A 24,551-nucleotide genomic window follows, 5' to 3' on the forward strand; every position below is an offset into this window, starting at 1 on the left:
TTATTATTTATTTTTTTTTTTTTTTGGCTGGTGCATAAGCCATAGGCTTCCTTGCACCATGTGGCTAATACTAACTACGATTCGGCAGAAATAACCTCATCATCAGCAGCAAAGTGTTTTCCACGAAGAAAGGAAAAGAGGAAGAAATCCGTGGGTGCAAGGTCAGGGGATTAAGCTGGATGCGGCAATGTTTCAGTTTTTCCTGACACATTGATAACATTTCATGTGCATATTTTGCCCTTTCCTTCTTTTGGTTAGGGATTAGATAGGAGCCCATCTAGCAGGCACTTTAGTCGTATGTAACTGTTGGTGGACAATGTTCTCCACAGACTCTACACTAGTTTGGAGCTCTTCAGCTAGTTCTTTGACGCTAATACGGCGATCTTCCAAGGTTGTTATTCAATTTTTGCAACACACTTCTGTTACAGCAGTTGCTGGGCATCCTGGCATTTCTTCCATATTTGAATTTTTTATACCAATGTATAACAACATTATAACCTGGACAGTCTTCTCCATAAACAGCGACCTTCGTGGATTGTTTTGGTATTTTCCCTTGGCAGAAAGAGGAACAGGGTCATTGATCTGTATTCCGCTTTATCCATTGTGACACTTCACTTCATTCAGCGCTGCAAAGAAAAAAAAAAAAAAGAATTGTCAGATCGAAGCCAAAATTTGTTTAGTTGCTATAGAAATTTCAAGATATCAAACAAAAAAAATTCCATCTTCCATCTTTCTATCACAAGTACTGTGATGTGAACACACATCATTTTTGAATCCCCTCTTATATATTTATAACTATATATAATAGGGATAAATGTATACTGTTATGTTTATATACATATTCAGCATCTATATAGTACATATTATACTTTTACTACTGTATAATAACTATATATATATATATATATATATATATACACACGTATATATACTCTTATTTTAAACCGTAACAGTTGTGAAGTACAATCACAGCGGCCTGCTTGGTTCTTAAACTTTAAATACTTTCAATTAGTTTAATAACGTTAAATAAAGGAAAATTGTACATTTATAATGAGTGAAATACGAGTACGTTCAGATGATAGCAAATAGCAAAGTTAAATTCATTAGTAAAAAATTAATTCAATATATTGGATGTATAAAAAAATAAAAATAAATCAAGTGAATAATAAGCTTTCCTTTTAGGTTTCAGTTAAGTGGTTAATTTGTAGTTCAGAAAGTGAAGCGTAGTGTAATTTTATTATTTTTGTAGTTAATCATGGCTTGTTGGTTCGTTTTATTAAGTTTCTTTTATAGTGATTACTCAGAATTGTGAAGACGATCCCAAGGAAGATCCGGTAGCCATATTATTAATGAATTCAGTATAGCATATTTATAGTAAAAATTACTGTGATCTCTCTTGGCTTCAGCTGAGCGAGGGAATTGTTATTTTTTTGCGATATATATGGATGCCATTAAATTAGTTAATAACAGCGGATATGGATGGAGTACCTCAAGTCATAATACAGAGGCTGCAGAGAGGAATATTAATGAACAATAGGATGACTTAGAGTATCGGGAGATCATATTCCGTGTGTTTACACACTGCAAGCAGCTCCAGTAATTACGCATACAGCCCGGGATTCTAAAAACAGCAACTAATGCATACCACTTTCCTAATATCAAAACACAGCAGTAGGGAAATCGTCCCTAGTACTGAGTAAGACACGGGTTGAATAAATTAGTACGGTTCATATTTCACCTTTGGGAGGAAGGCTGTGAGGAGACGTCATTTTACTCGTTAAAATAAGTGAGTTTCTCTCTGGCTATGCGGATTATTTTACTTGCACCATTACATTTTTTTCTCCTTCTTTCCTTAATTATGCATGCAGCGGTTATTTATAACTTTATTTACAACTTTGGTCCATGATAAGAAAATTTGGTATTGGGTGAGGTTTAGAGAAAACACGTTGCGGTATGAGATCAGATATTATAGAGTTCTGCTTTGCAAGTTATTTGAAGAAATAAGTTCCCAGATTTCTTTGACACCCTGGTATAACGGTTCCCAGTGTGTAGTGTGCATACCACTGGCGACATACACTGTTGCCCAGTGATACGCGGAAAATATAAATAGTATTTATCCTGTTATCAAAATACGTTGGTGGTACGAGAAAACCAATTTTCGATAGTGGTACTCAAATTAAAAAATAAACATTAGGAACTTAGTCTGTGGTGAATGTACTGTGTCCATTGGGCTTTCCAGCTGTCAATTTGGTAAATAAAATCAATAATGATTCTGGAGAAACTTTTTTGCATGTTTTAAAATCCGATGTACTGATATGGGTTAGTCAGCCTAAGGCTGAGATAGGATTTTTCACTCATACTGACAAACCGAACTTTAGAAAATTTACTGGCAATATGCAGGGTATATCATAATATGTGGGACCCACTTCAGGGATGGATTTATGACCTAAAAACAATAAAAAAAAAAGGTTCATGTAAACATAGGTCTGATTTCGCCTTGTTTCCGAGTTATTGCCATTTTTGTATTCTGCCTACGTTTACAGGAAATGCTCAAAATGACCACCGTGCACTTGAATACAATCCTGCAAACGCCTCATCATAGACTTCCCACACCCTCAAAAGTTCCAGGTGTCTGTCGGATTTGCTGTTCTGGTGCTGATGGGTCACCGTCTGATATCCGTTTTCTAAATGAACCAGTTTCCGCAAGGCGTTCATGTATTCTCTAAAAGGTCTTCTTATTGGGCACATGACAACTAGGGATGTTGCAGACGTTTTGCCTTGGCTGTATTGCATCTAGCAAGCCCACACATGGGAAGCATGTCTGCCATTTCTCGATTTGAATAAGCTTCCATTATCACAACAAATGCACAGAACTAACTGAAATCACTGAAAGAACATTCCTGGATCTTATTTACATAACTACAGCAAGGTCCTGTATGAGATATCGAACATCGTTGGTAAACAGTTCAATGGAGCCAGCTATGCTAACTCAGTTTGTGGAAAGAATTGCTGGAACACAAAAATGGCTGCAATTCTGAAACAAGGTGAAATCAGACCTATGTTTACATGAACTTTTTTTTTAAATTGTGAACATTAGGAACATTAGGAACATTAGGATCTTAAATCCACCCCTGAAGTGGGGTGGATTTAACATCCCACATGTTGTGATACACCCTGTATATAGTGCACCGTGACTTCAGTTATCATTACATTAATTTAATGATACATTAATTTAAATTAAGTTAATTTAAATTAAAGAGTGAACAGTTAATTCAGTAATAGGTAGGACTCATTATGTGACATATTCAGGATTCGAAACCTGTTTTTCGTACAGGTAGCATGGTCCCGGAACCATGTCACTGACGAAGTAAGGGACAGTGTTGAAGATAAAACTTCTCCACGTCCCTCATCCGCATACTTGGAGAAGTAAGGGTTAAATCTGCGGATGAGGGAAGGTGAAAACAAACAAAAAAATTTCCGACATTTCGTATAAGCACATTAATTTCTCTTTCGCTTTCTCTCATTTCCACTTTGGCTCATCTCTGGCACTATAAATCGGTAAACATCCGTATGAATAGCTCAGTTATGCCCATTTTTATGCAGGCCTGCCGAGTGACGGAACAAATTATATGCCTCTACGCTCAGGCGAATACCGAGTTCAGTAGAGCATGGCAATCGAGAGTTCGGTGCGGTAAGAAAACGAAACATTCAGCTTCTCTTTTCTTCTCTACCAATTTCCCACGTGTAACTAATCTCTTTGAAGTTGTCCTGTAATATGCTGCGCTATGGATATATAGATAAACTACGCTTCTATATATATATATATATATACACACACACTGCTCCCCTCGCTTTTCAATACGAAGGCTGAGATGTTAGTTTTTTTGTTTTTAGGAGCATTAGCAACTAAGGCCATATTGCTCAGGGGATATGCGGTGGTCATTCCCTGACCTTTCCGCATCCTCCGTATTTGGTGGTCACGGGCTCGAACCCCAGTCTAATCAAGAAACGTGTGCTACGCACTGCTGCTCCTGCCCACCTGGCTACGGAGGCGCCCATTGAGATGTTAGTATTGGTGTACGAAATCACCCATTATTGGTGACAATAGATACTTGCCTTTGCATTCACAGACTGTAAATGCAAAGGTAGTCACTTTTCCTTTAGTTTATCAATCTTTCTGGATTGAGAACCCCCCCCCCCCCTCTGCAACAACAACAATTCTGCGCTTCATCTTTCCTTGGATGATCGAAAAATACTGTTTAAATAAATGATAAATAAGTTTATTCCAAATAGAAACGTTGCTTGAATTCCTTACTGCCAAGAACAATTCGAATTGTATTGACAGTGCAACAAAGCCCAGATTGCTGGAAAGAATGAACAAGGTCCAACAGCGAAATTGCACTTGCTTGTTTTATCGTTTTTTGTGTGTTCGTGACTAGATTTGCATGTTGTGCGTACAGAAAAATAACTCATAGGGAATCCCCTAGTTTCACTACCTGAGATTGGCTAACTACAGCAGGCTCGATTGAAGAGGCCTTTGAGAATTCCAGCGCTCTTCGACGGTATTTGTATACAGCTCTCCAAACTGAATGACAAGTGGCGAACCCACTATACTGTCACGCTGTCTTTTAAAATTAGAGGGAACAAAGTGTTTGGTATCATACAGAAACTCATTACTGTATCAAAAAATGCTCTCTCTCTCTCTCTCTCTCTCTCTCTCTCGGTTTCGTCACGTTAAAGAGAGAGAGGACAAGTTCGTAAAGCCTTCTGGGAAAAATTGCCGCCGTGCAGGGTGTGACAACGGCCCGAACCTCAAGGTTACTTGCTCGACTTGAAGCATACACACGCGAGTTCGTAAACAAGTTTGCATGCCATGCACGTGTCCTGTTCGGGGGAAAGAACTTGTATCACCGCTTACTCTTGCAAACTCACTGATGATAAAAGGTTCTGCACTTGGAGAGGGAAAAGGGGAGGAACCCTGATGCTGTTCTTGGAAAGTGGGATCTTCAGAGGATATTGCGTTGGTATTGGTGACGTCTTTCCGGAAAGAACAACTGTACTGTGCTGTAAACTGTGTTCAGGAAAGACGTGGCTTGAAGGCTTCCAGTGGAACAGTTCGTAAACTACATTTTAAATGTTTCGCTTGTCTTAGATTGAGAAGAGGGTCATCCATCGATCCGCAAAAAAACATGAGTCTGCCTTGTAGGATTTTTTAATGGGGATTATACTCGTATCATCAAATGACACTGAAGATGTTGTGTGTAATGTTTGTGAAAATCAGTCCACAGCATCGTGTGATATTGGTGTCTAAAATATAACATGATTTACTTATTAGTAATTCTACCGGTAAAAAAAAATAAATAAATAATAATAATAATGAAGTTCAATATTCAAATTCCGAAATAATTTTGAGCTAATAAGTTCAGGTTAAGGTAGTGTATATCTATATCATATACCTATTTGGTTATATAGGGTGTCCGAAAACGTGGAACCATATTGCAAATTATTTTGTAAATATTTTATATTCAAAATAATTTGGAAAATGTATTCTAAATGTCACCACCTCTGTCTCTAAGCGTATACGCAATCGAAACTGTTATTTTGAACTTCATTAATTTTCATTCTAAATACAAATTAATTTAATTCTCGATTAACTGTAACCAACTGCGTATGATTCCAGAGACTTTTCCGACACCCTATATATTTATTTACTTGTGCAAAAGAGTAATTTTGTGCGGAGAGAAAGAATAAATCAATCACCTAAAACAGGAGTGGCCTACTTAATTTGTGATGTGATCTCCTTTTTTCCTTCAAAATGTGCCGCGATCTGCCATCTCAAAAATTACATTGAACAAGATGCACAAATCGAGGGATGATATATATTTAAAATTCGTCGTGATTGACCGAAATTAAATCCGCGATCGACTCGTTGGCCACCCCTGACCTAAAACATTTCATATTTTGAAGCAAATCACCACGGATTTCCTAATGCTTTACATTAAAAATAAAAATAAATAAATAAATTTTCTGTTTATACTCCCTGACGACCAAACGGTCAGAGGAGTTCACAAGATAGAGAGAATACAAGAAACAGCACCATATTCAGCAGTCACGGGCTTGAACTCCGGTCACTCAAGGCACGTGTACTTATGCACCTGCGCGCCTGACCACTAGGATACGGCGACCTAGCATTGCTCCTTTAGGAGAATCGTATTGCTGTTCATTTGTAATTAGCATGCAGAAAATAAAAATATCATACAAAAATTTGACCAGCCTTTGGTCATAATGCGAACATCAATCGGTCGTGGAACACTTATACAATGTGGTCGAGTTAGTCGGTTTCGAATGAGAACTGCATGATTTTGTATCCTAGAAAATTGTGTTGTTTTTTTTTTTTTTTTTTTCGTTCAATAAACAGGTGAACCATAAGAATTTTTATGGAATGAATACAACGTCAAATAGATGGACAGATAATTTCGGGCTTATAAAGTGATGAAGCCATGTTTGATTCGTGATGAAAAAAGTCCAGTGGTTTTTTTTTTTTTTTTTTTTTAATAACTTCAATTTGCTGCTTGCAGTTTGCAGTCCAATTTGTTTTTGTTCACCTGTTAAAATTTGCAATATCCTATTTGTCCACTAACATTCTTGGGCGCACACAAATGGTACCCTGTCTATCCACTTTATTATGACTGTGGAAATTTAGGGTATATGCGAAAATCTATGCCAAAATATGTAAATCTAATAGGTGTTTTTCCTATACAAGGTAGCTCTGAAGCTATCCTGTATAGGAAAAGCGCTCTAAAGCAGTGCATTCCCGCTAATGGCGAAATCCGTTTACTAAAAATGAGGAATAGAAGAGGATCTCACGGACTTACAAAGAGGTATGATTACCGGTTCTCGTTTAGCAGGCGGTACAGCAGAATGGACGACTGCACTTGTCGAGTGCAGACACTAGGATTGTCATTCGACTCTAATAAATGGGAAACGCCCGGTCTGGCAGTGGCTAAACTCCTCGCTGCCAGACTGGACTCTCCAGACATATTATCAGCCGTACTTTCGCGCAGCAAAAGAAGAATGCTAGAATCTGCAGCAGAACCTACAAGGCTCAACCTTCATCAGTGAAATCTACATAGAATGTTTCTTGCTAACACTATCGGCTTTTTTAGATACTCTTGGAATTGACAGCGAGATCCTCTGCAGTGAACAGGAGCAACGTCCTCAAAGAAATATACCAACTTATCCGGTGTTGACTTCAATAAACTCTCAAAAGGTGCGATTGCAATCCGATCACGCTGACAAGGGATATGTATTTATAGATTCTAGGAATTGAGTAGCCCAGTGCTTTCCATTCTGTTCAAATGTTACTAATTTGTGGAATTTGTATATACTCCCATTCTGGTTAACTGTTAGCTTTTTTATCTTTTCGTTAGTCAAGAAAAGTTCTAAACACTGGCACCGTGACGGGATATTGCTGGGGATAATCGAGTACCGTACACATGCATTGTAATAAAGACTTTAATAAAAAAAAAATTAAAAAAAAATCACAATTGCAATAAATGGTTTAATAATAAAAAAAATCACAAGGCAACTATGCCCAAACCATGAAAAGAACATGAACGACTTCTACTCTATAGGAGTATATGACCTTTATGGAAGCTAATGCTCTCGGATACCAACCGGAAAATATGGCTACTAAGAAAGCAAACGGTGGGTGCAGGAGGACTAGAAGCAAGCTACGTATGATGAGACCCGATTTACGCTTTCCAGTTCTGATTAATGAGCGCCCATATGGAAGAAGCTTCACAAGGCACTGATGCCATCCACCGTTACATTTCCTCTAGCAGCCTATACTGTCGATGCACAGGAGAGCACCGTAAACCTCAGAACGTCTTTTCGGATCTGGTATATCCGGCAGTGTTGTACTCTTATCCTCATGGAAAAATTCAAGCATTTGCTCTGCATATCTCAGTCTTTGAACTATCGTATTTTAGATGCTGGTTCTTGTTTAGTAACTGTAGGATGAACTGGAAAGGCGTGTTCTAGCACAGTCCTCTGGCCCACGTCACTCCAGGAATTAGGGAATTGGAGAAATCTTGTTATTTGAATGTTACAGTATTCCGCATGTCGCTTTCAGAATCTTGTTGACTTCATGCCACGTCTTGTGTTACAGCGATTCGGGTTAACGGCGGTCCAGCACGCTACTAGTTATAATAAGGTAGCCAGACAGTGGCTGTTTATGGGTTGAGCGATTTTTCGATTGCCTTAATATATACACAGATTCATGAAGTTTGCCATCGTCGAAGTCTTGATGGTTTTTTCCTTTTATTTTCTTTATCCTGTATAAAAAGAAGCAGGATGATAATAATAATAATGCAGAACTCTGACGTCTTGATTTGTTTAAAAATGACAGATATATCCTTTTTTTGTTGGGGGGGGGGTTAAATACAAGCGTTAAGGGGGAAATCTGGCGGTCATTAGCTTTCAGATTATTTCCTCGTTAATAAGGACAGGATACTTTAGAAACACGTTTAGCCTATACCCATGAGCATGCTAGCGTGCACGAAAGAAACAATTTACGTTGTTTCTTTTGAGAAAGGAGTGGCTGTACCAACTGTTAATTCCATTATGCTCTTTTTATGGTACGTGAATAGAATCACTTTTCTGATCTCACTTCATATTGACGTTCTAGGATCATTTACATGAACGTTAGAAGATTCTTAAATACATAGGTAAAAACATAGATAGTTATCTGGCGTGATTGTTTTCTCACAGATCTTGGATTTAATTTAAATTCACTTCCTCTGATTTCTCTGTTTATTTACCAGTACCTCAGTAAGTATTTATGGTTTGTTGAGATTAGATTTAAAAAGCTTTCCGCATATCAACTTCTACTAGCAGCTTTATTTTAGTTTTGGAAAATCACTGAGTTGTTTTACGCGTCCTAATAACGTTGAAGAATATAATAGCTAATCACTACAGGAAACCCAGCCAAACAGTAGGATTTAACTATTTCGCGTGAACCAAACAGCTGCAGTAAAGAAGTCAATCAATAAAACAGTTTTGGAAACTGTTTGTAGTTTTACTGAACTGGAGTAACCTGCTGAGAAGCAGGAGGGAAAGTACGCCATATCCTTTAACAATGGTGTCGATGAGAGGTCGGGAGCCTTATAAGAGAATGGGTTTTTCGTTTTCATTATCTCCTGCGGTCAATTTTTAGTTGTAAGCTCTTATTAGTTGCGCAATAAATAATAATTAACAAATTATGTGAGCACCCATAATCGACACCCATAATGACCCGACAATCGTGTCAGTTATACTAGATCACTCGACCTCTTAAGGAGGTCACTTGCCAGGAAAAATAAAGGACTATTCCGTGAGTCGTATACCAGAATCATTTGTGTTGCCCCAAGGCTACAGGCTCTCATCTCAGACGGGCTGTCGTGTTGCTACGTTGAGTAGATTAGTTTCTTAACCTTTTAGGGCTGTAGATCACTTTTCCTCTCTCCGCTACAATAATAATACTTTTTGCGCCTTCCCTAATATAAATCCAGTGTAAATGAAATTAAAAAATAAATTTGTTCAAAAATGGTGGAAGCATAATTATTGCGATATTTCAAGGTGCTACCGAGTCATGACGAGGTTGGGAAATGAAGGGTGAATCAGGTATGTAAAAAGTATTATCTTTTCCTTTAACAGATATCCACTTAATAGTGGATATCTGTTGTAGACGGAGGGGAGTTCCATCGTTTTGGAAACTCTGGTGAAGATGATACAATCGCGGAGAAGGAGAGAGATTCTCAGTTTAGCACGCGACTCATTCTGCGAGGAGCAGTTTAACTGTGGGTGTGGGTTTGAAGTGCCAGTACCAAGGTTGATGACATGTGAACTGAAATGGAAACTTTAATTTACCGCCAAGAACCGTGAAACGATGTCATGTTTTCTAGACAGTGTAGGCGTAACCCACGCTATGGCGGTCATCGACGGTGTCCATCGTCCTGTTCTTGAAGCATGATAGCGCGCTTTGAGACGCATGCTCAGATGCTTTGCCAATAACCTCATTGCAAGAATAAAGGAATCATGAGATTAAGTGCTACAATTTATGATAAAAATAAGGCACTATTCTTACTCTATTGATTAATGTTGCGATTTGCAATTTTGTACGTGCTTGGTTGTCTACTTTCTCTCGACTCTTATTAGCTTTCGCATATTTAGGCAAACAAGTATACTTACGCTTCATGGTTTATGAAAACCAACCAAGTTTACCGTCGTAATTCGTCATTATTCTCAACCACGGAGGGTCTCTACAGAACACCATGTTATTTTGTGGTATTCCACTCCATCATAGCTAATTGGCTCTGACGGGCTCATCGGGGTGGGGGGAGGCAGCTTCCTAGTGTCTCTAGAAACATCGGCTTGGTTTTTGTTGTATGGTGACTTCTGGTGTTATCTTCAATTTCGTAATTCGTTGTGCTTTTGGAACACTCTTTAAACGATATAACTCTTCATTCGTCTATGTCAGCACATTTTTTTGCAGTTTTATATTTAGTTAATCGTTTAAAATAAAAGTAAGAATTATTTTTTTTTTTCTCTTGGCATCATGAGTGTGGCCGCTTGACTTAATCAGTTGTATAGGTCGTTAAAATTTCATTCCAGCTAGAGGGTGTTGCATCCACAATACTTTCGTTACAAAGCGGTATTACGTGTTGAGGGACTTCTGACAGTTAGAGGAGTCTTTCTCACTTTTGTGTCAGTTTATAGCTTCCCGGCGGGTATTTTATTTCCTGATGTCCACAGAAATCTCTTTTTCTACTATCGATAAATCTTTCTACGCAGACCCCATGCCGACATAACCTGGCTCGTTAACGTAGACAGGGCGTGACCCGGTGACCTCTGTAAACTTGTCAAATGCGGGCGGCTATTGGTGATTAGTGGGTGGCTCGGTATGTGGTAAGGGGAGTTTCTTCCCGCCTTCAAGTGGTTGCTACCTTGTATGGAAGAAGGACTGGTTTTGGAGTTTGGCGATTAGGGAAATTTGTTGAAGTGCATGTCACTATTAGGTTTGGTATTGAGACTCTAATACTACTTGCTGTCAAGCAGGGCGGCTTTCTTTTAAGGAACCACAATCGGTGTCATTGTCATCGGGCGGTACCCGAAAAACTGGGAGGCGAACCGAAAAATGAGGGTCTGTGTAGAGGCCAAGGAAAGTATGTCGATGACGCTGCGTGTTGTCATTCATGTTACTCTTGTGTAACAGGTACTCATGTGACACCAAGTTCTCTAGAAAGGGATAAACTTTCCACATTAATAAATATATAACTTGTAGCTTTGTGTGAACTTTCTTTTTTACAAGGCGAGTTGCACCACGGGTTGCTTGTGAATGCTGGTACGTTTTTCCATTGCGCTTATTTTTTGAATTTTTTTTTGTTACCTCGATTAAGTCACTTGCTAATGGAAACTAGACAGATTTATTTAATTCTGTTCCTTTTTCAAGTGACCTCCTTCGGACTGTGATTTCTGTAAACAGCAGGTGCAGCCTGAAAATATTTCAAATTTAGGTCTTGAAATTTAGTTCTGAAAGGTTAATTATCGTATTAACCTTTAGCGTATTACTGCGCAGAATATATTTCACTAGTAGAAATTTATAACCGTAAGAAAGCACTGAAATTGTTTGTTTTAAAAATATTAATTGCTTGTTGTCCCATATCTTTTTGTCTTTTTGATTTCTGTGGGCCCAAGAAATACTTGACCTCATTTTTGTTATTAGGAAAGCAAATTAGTTCAGTATTGCTCTGTGTATAATAGTCGAGTTTATATATTGTCTGGTATTTATCTTATCAAAATAGTAGTGAGCAAATAGTTTTATGAAAATAACCTGGACTCGACAATTTCGCTCTGATCACCATCAATAGGTTTACTGTGGAATTAAGAAACGTTAATTTTATGGGCAGCATTTTCATAAACTTTTAAAACAAAAAAAAAAAAAAAAAAGGAAAAAAAAAATCTTCCATTTATAGCAGTTTAATCTCGCTCGAACCAGTTGTTCAAACAAGATTTGTTAAACTGTTAGGAATAAAATTTTCTGTTTATACTCCGGGACGACCACGTAAGGTCATAGGAGTTCACAAGATAGAGAGAATACAAGAACATTATACGAATTTAGTAATTACTTAAAGTGACTGCTAAATATGATATAAGGCTTGAACTACGGTTTTTCAAAGGGCGTGCACTTTTGTACCCTCGGTTATGACCACTCGGCTACGGAACCTACATTCTTTCCCTATACCACTAATTGGAGGAAATGTATCGCATTTAGAAATAAAAAAAAAGTTATTACAAATGTGACCATCAGGTCGCCCGGCAGGTACCAGATTGTTGTCCGCAGCAGGATTAGCCACTGGAAAGAGTTAACGGACTTTTGGGTTTATGATAGTGGGATGTTATTTTGGACAAATATTAGTTCTGGTATTACGCAGCAGTTAAACGTTCGCCATTCGACTTATGGCAGCTTGCTGCGAAAATGGAATACTGAAGGTGATCATGCTCTGAAGAAACGATTGCGATGCAAAGTCTTTATCGTACTCTGAAAGAACTAATAATCATTGCGCTTCTTACCCTTAAGACCTTTGTTTTTGGAGATGCGATGATCCATGGGCAGTAGCGGATTAAGGTCGGTTGAGCACCCGGGCGCAGAAGAAAATATTGGGCCCCTTAAAAAAAAGAGAGAGACAGGGAAAATAAAAATACATGTTAACCATTTTTTTAAATAAATAAAAAATATTATGTACTATTAATGTTTTATTTCCAATAAAATTTGAATATAATATATGTATAATATAATTAATAATAGCATAATAATAATCACAAAGTTTTGAACTAATAGTTGAACATATTAGTTCAACTAATTTGTTGGGGTTTTGCGTGGGCCCTTCAGAAGTCGGGGCCCAGGGAGCGCGCCCGGTGCGCCCGCCGTTAAATCCGCCTCTGTCTATGGGTAATCCTATAAGCGCTTCCATAACTCAGAACTGTATGCCATGAATTTCTGTGGTACGCTTGCAGTGTATGACCCTTTTTGACTACCAAATGCTGGAAAACAGTATTCTGGAAGCTCTATCATCTCAGTCAGATGGACTTGCAGTTGCAGAGCTTTCAGAATTTGGATTTGAAGAATAAATAAATAAATAAGATCTTTATTGTACAGTTCACCGGTACACGCAGGTACCACGACCATACAATACCCTTCACGGCACCATGCCAGGGGTTAACAAACGGCAGAGATAATAAAGGAATTGTAAAGATTAATTATAAGCAAATTATATAATAAAAAAAAAAAAAAAAAAGTTGACTAGATTACGGTTTGGTTTTCATGTGGTACGGTATTGGTCCGGTGTTCAGAGTTTATGGAACTATGAATTCTGAGTTCTACAGTCATGTACTGGATAATGTTGTGTCTTACACTGACATTATCAAAACATTGTTGATGTTAACTCCTTGTTCGCATGGAGTATAATATTGTTACTATCACAGAGTTCGCATAATGTTGTTACTATCACAGAGTGCCAATCTCAAACCAGTAGTGTGTGCGGAATGAATTAGATTTCCGAATTCGGGTGAGCCCAAAAAAAATGTCCTTTACATTACTGGCGTTCGCTGTTGCTTTGAGAGAAAATGGAACCCCATGTTACAGGATTTTTATCAGAAATTAGTGGAAATCCTTCCACAGTGTATTTATGTAAATACGTCATCGAGGCCACAATAGCCCAATCGGGTATTAAATTTCTTAACGCTTGCCCCATTATTTTTGACTGAGTATATGGTGCATGGAACAGACGCTGCTTATCATTATCTCTTTCTATCTGTTTTCTGTTTATATTCCAGCACGATCGGTGATGGAACAGATTAGCGGTAGAAAATCATTTTGACAAGGATACAATCATTAATCTTGTGTGTGTCTTTTTTTGAGATAAGTCTATAATTCATTTAAAAGATTTTATGTTTTATAATCTGTCAATCACACTAAAAACTATTTATATTTTCTTTGAAGATTTATTTTTCTGGAATATAGTTTTAACACACCACATTAATAATTAAATTTTGTTTAGAATGCTACCTGGTCCTGTCAGTGTTCGTTGGTCAGATGGAAGAAACCGTCTGGATGTAAAAACTTTTAATGCAGCTACGTTTATCTAAATTTACCATAAATTTAAATAAACATTTTTAAACCAATACAGACGACGGTGACTATACCTATTCAAGAAGTAAATAAAAATCCGGCCAAACTTTAGAACAGGGTGCGCACTTCAGACTGTTGACTTTTTTTAATTGTGTGGGTTTTTAATAGACTTTCATTTTTGGCTAGTGAAAAAAAGGTTATGTTAGTTTACGCCACTAATTCGGCACGTATTCAAGCAATTATTGATGTCCGTAATCGGTAAAACTTTAGAACAGGACAAAAGAAGTGTGGGTTTTTTAATACTTTCATTTTTGAAAGTCTGTTAAAAATTACTAATTCGGGACGGATTCAAGCAGGCTAGTGAAAAAAAGGTTAGGTTATGTTACGCTGGAGTGCGCACCCTGTTCTGAAATTTTACAAAAAATCCTTAGGAAAGCATTGGTTTATCGGGGTAATTTTTATTGGTAACTATTGCTATTTGATTTTTGTTAGTAATAAATTCATTTTTATGAAAACATTTGAATTGTTTAGAGGTAAGATGCTTCCTTGTTGCTTTCGTGTTGTTTTTAATGTTTTAAATTTTTTCTTTTCTTTTTTTTAGATACCTTTTCTGGAATGCTGAGAATTTCATACTTGCAGTTTTCTTATTTGGTGTTGTAACCGCTTCCTTTCTGGTACAAGACACGAAGAGCTTAGATCACGCTTCACTATGGAGCATGTAAAACCCGTTGAGTTCATTATATTCGTCCATTTATCTTCCAGCTAGACCTACTACTGATGACCGTGGAGGCGAATGAGTTGCCTTCAAATGTCCTATTCTACCCGGTAAGTTTGTTTGTTTTTTTGGCACGTAATTGAAGATGACAGTTCGCAGTGGAGACAGACTAGACTAGCAACCAGTCGAGTCGTGGTTACTTGTCTCGCTGCTGTGAATTAAGGTCATCGATCGATCGAACCTAATATTGATCTTATATCTGCTGCTGTTAGCCTGTACAGCATGGTTGGAAACGAAACGTCTAAATATAGTGTTGCAACAGCATAAAAAAATTGCTTTTGGCGTTATTCGCTGTTGGACAGGGACCAGTGCTGTCGACATTGCCCTAGCATCGTAATGAGTTGTCGTAGGTAGACCTGTTCCACGAATTAGTAAAGCTAATTAGCATCATGTAACCATCTGGTCATTACGTGGAATGAACAGCTAAAAGTTAATAGTTATTTGTACACCTGATAAATAAATTCAAGTACTCTTTTTTTTTTTTTTTTTTACTGTACACTTCCGACTTCTCATAGAGTGCGCACATGAGATCTATGTTCTGCTGAGAAAATGTAATACTGTATGAGCGAACTTATCCAAGTTCGTTAAGAGCAGAATGGTGTGTCAACGTTGCCAAGTCACGTACAGCTCGTCATGTATTTGACGAAGACGTCAATATCTTTGTCGCGAACGTACCACGTTTTAATGCTGTACTCGTTGGATGACACTGAATGATTGTATGAAAAGGGAGTGTGTATGTGGCTTCTAGTATAGAAGCTACTCTAACAACTTTATTTTCTGCAGTTTTGTTCCAAAGTTCCTGGCTTCACACAAAATTTGTTGAAATTTCGTCTTGTATGGTGTCTTGTCAGATCTCTGATGAAGATTAGCTGCTCACCATTACGATAGCAGTTAATCGTCGATGCCACTCTAATGTTTTTCTAGGCTGTTATTAAACATTATATTCTAAGGAGTCAACATGTTACCTATTCAGACGTCCTTACTTCAATCTCAACGGCGATACGAATCATTTCCATCGTTTTAGAATCCCTCTCTTTCTTCCTTGACTTCCATTTGACCGATTTTCATGAAATTTTGTATTTGTCGACCCTTCAGTAAAATCGGACCAATAGAAATTTGGCAATTATTTTGCCTTTTTTTTTTCTGTTTTCATCTAATAACTCGACTACCCGTGGATGGATTTTCAAGAAATTTTATATTTCGGCCTTTTAGAAAGATTGTCCAAATTTCATTAAAATATGGCAATTATTATTTATTTTTTTCCCCGCATATCACATAGGCCAGGATTTTCCAACCTTTGAGCCGCGTGCAGCCCCAGGCCATGTAGACAACCTTCAAATGTTGTTCATTACTCGAGTTTAAAACTGGCGTGTCACAAAATATAGTTTTACATTGACTTTTGAAAATTCGTGTTTAATAACATTCGATATTTCTATATTACTTTCTCATGTTTTTATATCTTCCTCACAATTTAAGTGTTATTATATTATAATCATATAATTGGAATGTTAATAGTATTATGTAATAATTGGTGGATGTTCATATTTAATTATTAAATTTAGAAAAAAAAAAAAAACAACTGTAAATACAAATAGAGATGACCAAATTAAAATATATTTCGAAAAATGGATAATTAGTATTACCACTAATTGTGGCCCGCAAGCCCTTGCAGCGACAACGCATGTGGTCCCCGACCTTCTGCTGGTTATCTCCTAACCTAAAAAGGCAGGACGCCCCTGATATAGTTGCAATATATAAATATAAATATTTATATTTATATTTATACAGTATATTGCAACTGAAGCGCTGGATGTTGGTTTGTTGTCATGCACTAGTTGGAGGAGTGAATGAGTAGTGTGACGGATGCGCAGAAACTAAATGTTCTCGGTTCTCGCGTAAAGGTCATTGCTTTTGTGTGTTTTAATCGTTTTTTTTGTTATAAATCATGAATTATTACTATTTGCTAACGCATCTGAAATGTAACGTGCTGCACATATTAACTAACTTGTATATATTATTACAAACTCCATTATTCTTTTCCATCTGTTCCCTATCTCTCCTCCCCAAACCTGGGTGGAAAAGACCTGAGTTCGAGTTCCGTCGATGACGGGAGGAATTTTTATGGCATTCTTTTACAACGTGGCTGAGTTAGTTGGTCTCACGCTAAGGTAATGGTTTTTCTTCCAGCAAAACAGAAAATCAACCTCAGAACACACGCAATTTACAGACAATATACACAGAGCAATATAGCCTTAGTTGCTGATTCTTCTGAAACCCTAAATTCAGCCTGAATTCTGGTTATCAGATTTTTCCGTACTGCCTTCCCTTCGTGCTTATCATGTAGCAGCTGGTTCCTTGGTGGTTATTACCTGAAGATGTTTATTCCTTCAAGTAGCAAAGGTCAAATCAACGATAATTTCCCAGTGGAGGGTTTCTTTGGTTTCAGTGTTACACTTGTAGGATTTTAATTTCGATTTTAAATTCTAGGATTTAAATCGTAGCATTTTAATTTCTGCTGTTATTAAGTGATGTCGATTTTCTGAACTTCGAAGCCAAACTTTGCAAATGAGTGGAGAAGGAAGGGTAATCAAAAGCCAGCAGAGCGCTTGTTGAATGTTCCTGACATTAGTTATTTAGCGTTTGTAGATGCTGTACTTCATTGACCTTGCTTGAAGTATGCACATAGTTCGGCCTGTGTTAGTTTAGTTCTAGAAAACAATAAATTCCAACTGTGATGTGCTGAACCTTAAGAGGCTACTTTGCATCGTGCTAGTAAGGAGTGGTACTTATGTACGTGTTCCTAGTAAGACCGAGAGATATAAACTGGCGTTGATAGTACTTGCTCATTCGTTTTACACACCCTTCACCACATGACACCTGACTGTCGACATGGATGAACGGACTGGACGATTCTTGTTTAGGGAGTGGTTTTGCTAGAATCAGTCTGCTTTTACGTCGCAGCTGATTTCTCCATGGACTAACGATAGAAAATTCACGAGAGTATTCTCTGTCTTTCCTTTTTCGACGGATTTTCTTCTTCTTCCTTTACTACTGTCACTTTCTTCCACCATTTCGCTTTTCTAGTCTATCACTATCATGGACCAGAATTGTTTCGAGATTCTGGCTAGTTGGGCGTCAGTCCAGGACATCTAAATCTTAAGGGGCGCCATCCCAGCTATCTGTCTGTGCCGCTAATAATATCAGGAAGAAACAGAATATGCAGTTTTTCGAGATTCGAAAATACCTCTGGACAAATCCGCCCTTGACAAATGAATTTTTTTTCCTCCTCTTTTTTTTTTTTTTTTTTAATTACAGAAACCCTATTCTTGTAATAAGGTACGTCTTTAGCTGATTGGTCAAATACAGAGTTACTTATTATCAAATGTTTGAATCCACATGATACCATAAAATATTCTATGGTAATATTCTTCTTATATTGCTTATGTTTTAACCTCCTGTAGTACTGGAGGTTAAAACATAAGCAATTATGTTTTCAGTGCTCATCAACATCCATTTAAAATGTGTACTGATAATTTTCTTTGTTAAAGGGCTACGGAATTTTTTTTTTTTTTTTTTTTTTGGTTATCTTTTTGTCAAGATATAAGATAAAGTTGAAGATAGTAGACCATAAATTGACACCAGTTTGCAGATTATTATTATTATTATTATTTTCAATTGCTGAGTTACACTAGTATAGATTAATACGATGAATAATCACCTTGGTAATTCGATGTTTATACGGCCATTTTTGCCTTGTTCATAGGCTGCCCTAAATGGGGAGTACAGTATTTAGTTTCAAAGCTTTCGTCTAGTTTTCTTGTTTTTGGTGGAGTCTGACTCCTCCTCCTCCTCCTCCTCCTCTCTCCCCCAACAATGATTACGCAAAGACCTGCTTTGTAAACTTGGGGAAGGTGACGTTACTTGGTATGAGATTTGCAAAGATATATGCATCAGAATAGAAGTAATTTCCGGGTTCATTGCTAGTTGTGCAACGGAAATAGTAAAAACTTGTCCGAATTTTCGCCAGGCAAAAGGAGAATAAGAAAATAGAGAAGTTGATTCTTATCTTTCCTATTACACTCATTAATTAAGCATACTTAAGTTAAAAGATTTCAACTGCTCTGAGTGGAGGCGTTATTATGGTGGCTGGCTCTACGAAAGCGTTATTTATTATTATTTTTAATTGAAATATAATATATTAAAAGTAGTTATTTTGGATGTGTATGAAAATAAGTGCCGTTATTACTGTAAATAAGATATTTTTGAAAATCTATTGAAATGTAGGCGCGAGGGTACATAAGCTTTGAGTGATGTGGTTCGCGCCTGCGTGATTACCAAATACGGTGCTGTTTCTTGTATTCTTTCTATCTTCTGAACTCCTGTGACTGTGTGGTCATCCCGGAGTATAAACAGAAAATTTATTTAATTTATTTTAAAAACCGATTTCCACCTTATGGGCAACTGATATTTCCGTTTAGCGATGATACTTTCAAATTTAGCTTATCGATATCCGGTGTGCCCTTGCAGTAAGCTGTGGAGATGGATTAATAACGTTACTTGCTGAGTATTTAAATCAGTTGATGCGAATTTGTTTAATTCTCAGAATAAGGATGAGGGTTAGTGACAGTTAAAAGGTTAAGATACTTTATGGGTGGGAATTAGTTCTGTTGCACGAATAGTACATATATGACTTGTTCAGTAATTGAGAGTGAGTGTTAAAAAAGTTAAAAAATCGTATTCTGTAATGTGAAAGGCCCTTAATTTCAACAAAACATTTTTACTGTTGACGTGGTTTATCAAGAGCTATGTCAGTCAATTGTGATATAATGTGAGCCAGCATGTCAGCTGCAGTTTTGTATGCTATTTTATTTTGCCATTTTATTCTGTTTATACCTTGAAACGACCACCTTTATTAGACGAGTTTACGACTGGACATTTGGTGTTAATATCGTTAGCCGTATTTTGTGGATACGTGGAGTCGAAACACAGTCAACTTAAACGCATGTACTATTCCAATTTTGCGTTGACCACTCGGCTGCGTATTGCTACTTACTTTAATTGCATCTCAGTCCGTTATTGTGCAACTTGGAGAAACGTGGAACGATTGTTTCAATTGCATTTATTTTGCAATTGATATTGGGGTGCCTTTACTTGTTCTTTTATTCATTTAATATGTAATTGAAAAATTATTGCTCAGAGAGTGAGTAGAGCTTCTTTTTCTTGCAAACAGTATCTGATATTCCGTTTGTAAGAAATTCTGAGAAATTTTGCCTAAAATGAAAAGTTAGTTTCATTTGGCAAAATTTCATTTTAAAATTAGTTTCATTTCAAAATTTGGCAAAAGTGACAAGGAACAAGAATTGAAACTAGAATGATATTGAAACGTAAGGAGAAAATAGGATCTGTGTATCGCCATACTCGTACTGCTTTTTCTGCAGTAGTAGTGTCTCTTGTTTGATCTTTCCAAAATAGAAACCCCGATATTAAAGGTAAATACTTGTAGACACTAAAGAGTTCTTTCAAGCATTCTATTACCTAGAATGAGATTAAGTCGTATAGAAAAGCAGCCCAGACTGAAGCATGAAACTATCAAAAACACTTTTCTCCATCATTATTTCCATTCATCTGAGAGAGAGAGAGAGAAACATTGAACCATTATCAGCTATAAACATATTTTAGACTGGAAACGTGACGCCATATGTTGCGGAAAAATTCAATAATCGTTTTAGTATGCTTTACATGAAGAGAATGGGTTTTAGATTTCAGGAATTTATCGTAAACGCCGGTGACGAGGAAAAAATAACTCATTGAAAGAAAGTAGTTAGTTTTATTACACATAAAGTTAATAGCTGACAAAAAGACCGGGTTGTTTATTGAAGTCTGCTGTCTTCTCATCGTGCCTGCCCTAAGCTACATCTTCGTCGACTGCACCTGCAGTCATTGACTGCCATGGAGCCCATTTAAAAGCTGTTAGTTATTTGTAGCTCTTAAGGAAGTTAGCTGCATTACGGCCTCATCCTTTCTTTTCGTGCAGAGATGCTACCGTAAAATGTGCTCCTCGTGACTCTCATTCCAGGATGAAAAACGGTTTACGCCTATCGTCCGAGAAGCTTGGTTGAGCAGGCGTGGTCAAAATACGACAAAATAATGTCATTGATAAGAATAACGGACAATCTTGTACTGCGAAAGCACTTTTAAGAAGAATAAAAAGAATAATATTTTTATTTATTTTACGTATAAGATGGGATACAACTTACGGTATGAGAAAAAAGCAGATATACCACGGTTACCACCGTATATGTTCCTTTGCAGCGCTCACCATGGATGCAAGAACTATAGTATAAATTGCTATCTAGCGCTTTGGCAAAAGTAATTTTTGAAAGGCATAAAAAAACAAACAAACAAGCAGATGGGTATAAGGTATGCACGCTACCACTTCATTGTGTCATTGCACCGAAGACAGGAGATACTGTATTTGATTGCTGTAGTGTGCCTTTATCCGCAATAAATTTTCCTCACAAGTTTCGTAAGCTTAGCACCACATAATAGACGTTTTTGGCTACTTGTTTTGTTGCTAGAGGTTGATTTTTGAAGGCAACTAAGGTATGAGGCGTCAGTGTATTATGTGCTCGGTTTGCTTGTTTTCTGAATTAAAAATGCTGTTCCTTGAAGGGGGAACAACACAACCATCACTCAAAACGATCACTCAGCCATGGTATAAAAAGGCCCATAAAAGTTCCTCTCTCTAGACGGCATTCGAACCAAGCTGGAGGGAAAGTGATTATAACTATAGTATTAATCGCTAGGATGCTGCCTTTTCGCACAACCCTTGATACATCATTATGATGCTTGATACATAGATACGAGGTTCGATTTATCTTATTTCATTGCCACCAGTCTATAGAGAGTCGTATCTGAAAGTTGGTCAGAGATATTGCAATAACTATAATTGCAGATCTGCTATTAGATCTAGAGGAAATCTGAGTGACTACCCCAACATTATCTTGAGTATTGTTTTACTGACATTGTGAGGAAGAGATATTTTCTTATGGAAAACGATTTTGCTTGAGTTTGTGGTGGATAGGCTAATTTAGTAATCAGTTGTTCCTTACAATATGGATCCGTAGTTTAGAGAAAATGTCTATTCCTCAGTTTCTATAGATGTAGACGCTTTTGTTATTAGAATATGAAATATAAGAGAGAGAGGGTACAGTAAGAATCGCACAATATACCCAGATCTACGAAACTTGAGGGATCATGGAAATTAAATAAATCTAAGTTATGATGAAGCATTTATTCACTGTTAAGTAATTCTTCATATTTTGGTGGTTAAGTACATGGCATGCTTTATTTAAATTTAAACAGTCGCATTTCTTTCAGTAACTTTATATTACTGATTATTATAAGGAAGGATGGATAGCCGAACTTTAATGTTTTTCTTAGAGGTAAATAAATCATTTATAAATACAGAAATAAAAAAAAAACAGTAAAGGTAGCAGAATGGACCCACAAGGATCCTCCAAGATAAATGTGTCTGAGACTTAGTCCTCCATCCTTTTCATTAATTGTCTGTTACGCAAGACACCGCCAATCCAATCAAGTAATTTTCCTCGTAAAATATTTCTTAAGTTGTTTTTGCAGTAATCCATGATGAACCCTATTAATGACCCTGATTTGTGTAATAATCAAGGTTTTTCCAATGACAACAACAACAACATTGAACAGGAAATTGACACAGTTAGAACAACTCTAATGAATAATGGATATCCAGTAGCATAAATCAAGAAAAGATAAAGAAAACAGAGCACGAATAACAAGGGTTTCCTAATTGTGTATCCATGCCATATGTAAGTTGGGCAAGTAACTCAGAAGAATGCAATAAAATTGCAACATTTATGCGACCTTCATATTCATTAATGTGATGGATTTCAAAATGAAATAGAAACCATAAACAAAACAAAATTAGATGAATTTATTATCTTACGTGATAACGAGAAATTTCAGACTTAAAAATTATTGAATGCAAGCTAGTAGCATTAACGGACGAATGAACTGACTTAAAGTGGATTCACTGGGACTTAAGTAGGAGGTCGATTATCCGAATGTAGTTATCTCTAACGTCGATTACCCCAACTGGTCAAAGAAATCAGAATGCATACCCGTGTGCCAGTCGTTCGTGGATATAATTCACCGTTCTTCCAATATATAATTCCAGTCCCGTCGACTTGTGTAATTTTTATGGGTTTTGTTCACAACATGGCCGAGTTAGTTGGTCTGAACCAACAACGAGAAGTTGGTATGAACAGTCATTGTGAGAAGACTGCATTTGGTGATCCATTTTTCAGGGATTTTATGCAATGAATGATCCTCCGTCGCTGTGCATTCCGCTTTCAGTTCGCACAATGTTAAAGATGAGAAATTCGCTTGAAATCGCGTGTGCTTTTTTTTTTTTTTTTTTTTTTTTGGTAGTTGTTGGCCCATAGGCTTCTGTGGCCATAATGCACCTCCCAAGGATTTTGTAGTACTTTGATCCAGGCCCGAGGCGGGAATCGAACCCTCGACCTTTGGGTTGCCAGGCAGGCACTTTACCCACCCAGCTAGCCCGGTCGGCTTCGCGTGTACTGTGACCCCAGCATTAATCACAATTCTCGGGCAGTGACGAAGAAAACATATTTCCATTGCACGAAAATGAGAAAGAGAAGAAACAGCATTTGTTGCAACACATGTATAAGAGATAGATTCAGTTTTAGCATAGGATGCGTGTTTTTCACCGAAGTCCTACTGAATTCGTTGGTGAAGAGCAAATTGCATCGAACAAAGCGTAATGAGTAAGGTGATACAAGCGAATCTAAAACTTTTCGCAAAATACTTCACTTGGAGCATTGCTCTGAATACTTTTTCTGAAGTCATACAGTTCGTGTAGACGTCAGCTGAAGGTATGAACACGGTATCCGCACTGCCTTTTTACCGAACAAGAGGAGAGAAATATTTGAATTACTCTTCTGGGCTCATTACGAAAGTGGACACCGACATGGATCTCAAAAATTGTGGTATTTTCAAAGGTGTTTCTATTTCAGTTATAATTCAGACTTCACTGTTTATTTTGCAGTGTTTATGGAGACAGATTCGCTAGTAGTAGAATCTTTAACCATATGAATCGGTCGCAAAGTATTTGGTGACTGTAGCGCATTAAGTAGTGCTAGAAAGTGTTACCTTATACGTACAAGTGGACAGAAGAGGGACCATAATCGTCAGTTTTTTTTACAAATTTGCGTAGTTCACTTAGACCTCTGTTTTCTTTAATTACAGGATGATTGTAAATTCTGAGTGAATTACATGGATACTATAATATTGACTACATTTAAATTATTGACGAAGTTACTGTTATCTATAGTAATTAAATCATTTGATCGTTAATTTAACAGAATTTAATAGCAGTTTCATTGGTGCTGATTAGGGTACACCGAGATTTTTCGATTACACCATATTTTTTTGCCTTCTGCAACTTTACGATGATCAAATCCAAGGACTGTATGCAATTTGCATAAACTTAGGATGCGTGTTTTTTAGGATGCGTAAAACTGATTGAAAGCTGATGTTTTTACT

General features: G+C 37.2%; 1 protein-coding gene across 8 annotated transcripts in view; it reads left to right on the forward strand.

The window, feature by feature from the left end:
- LOC150091676 (uncharacterized) overlaps positions 1-24,551 on the forward strand; it is a 480,181-nt gene that overhangs the window by 231,729 nt on the left and 223,901 nt on the right. For all 8 annotated transcript variants that reach the window (XM_090376339.1, XM_090376320.1, XM_090376307.1 and 5 more), the window contains one exon: positions 14,772-14,995. The gene's annotated coding sequence lies outside the window, so the exon portion shown is untranslated. The remainder of the gene's footprint in view (positions 1-14,771; positions 14,996-24,551) is intronic.

This window comes from Mastigoproctus giganteus, chromosome 1 (assembly GCF_048544385.1).
Source record: "Mastigoproctus giganteus isolate SK-2022 chromosome 1, ASM4854438v1, whole genome shotgun sequence".
In the NCBI taxonomy this organism is placed as follows: Eukaryota; Metazoa; Arthropoda; class Arachnida; order Uropygi; family Thelyphonidae; genus Mastigoproctus; species Mastigoproctus giganteus.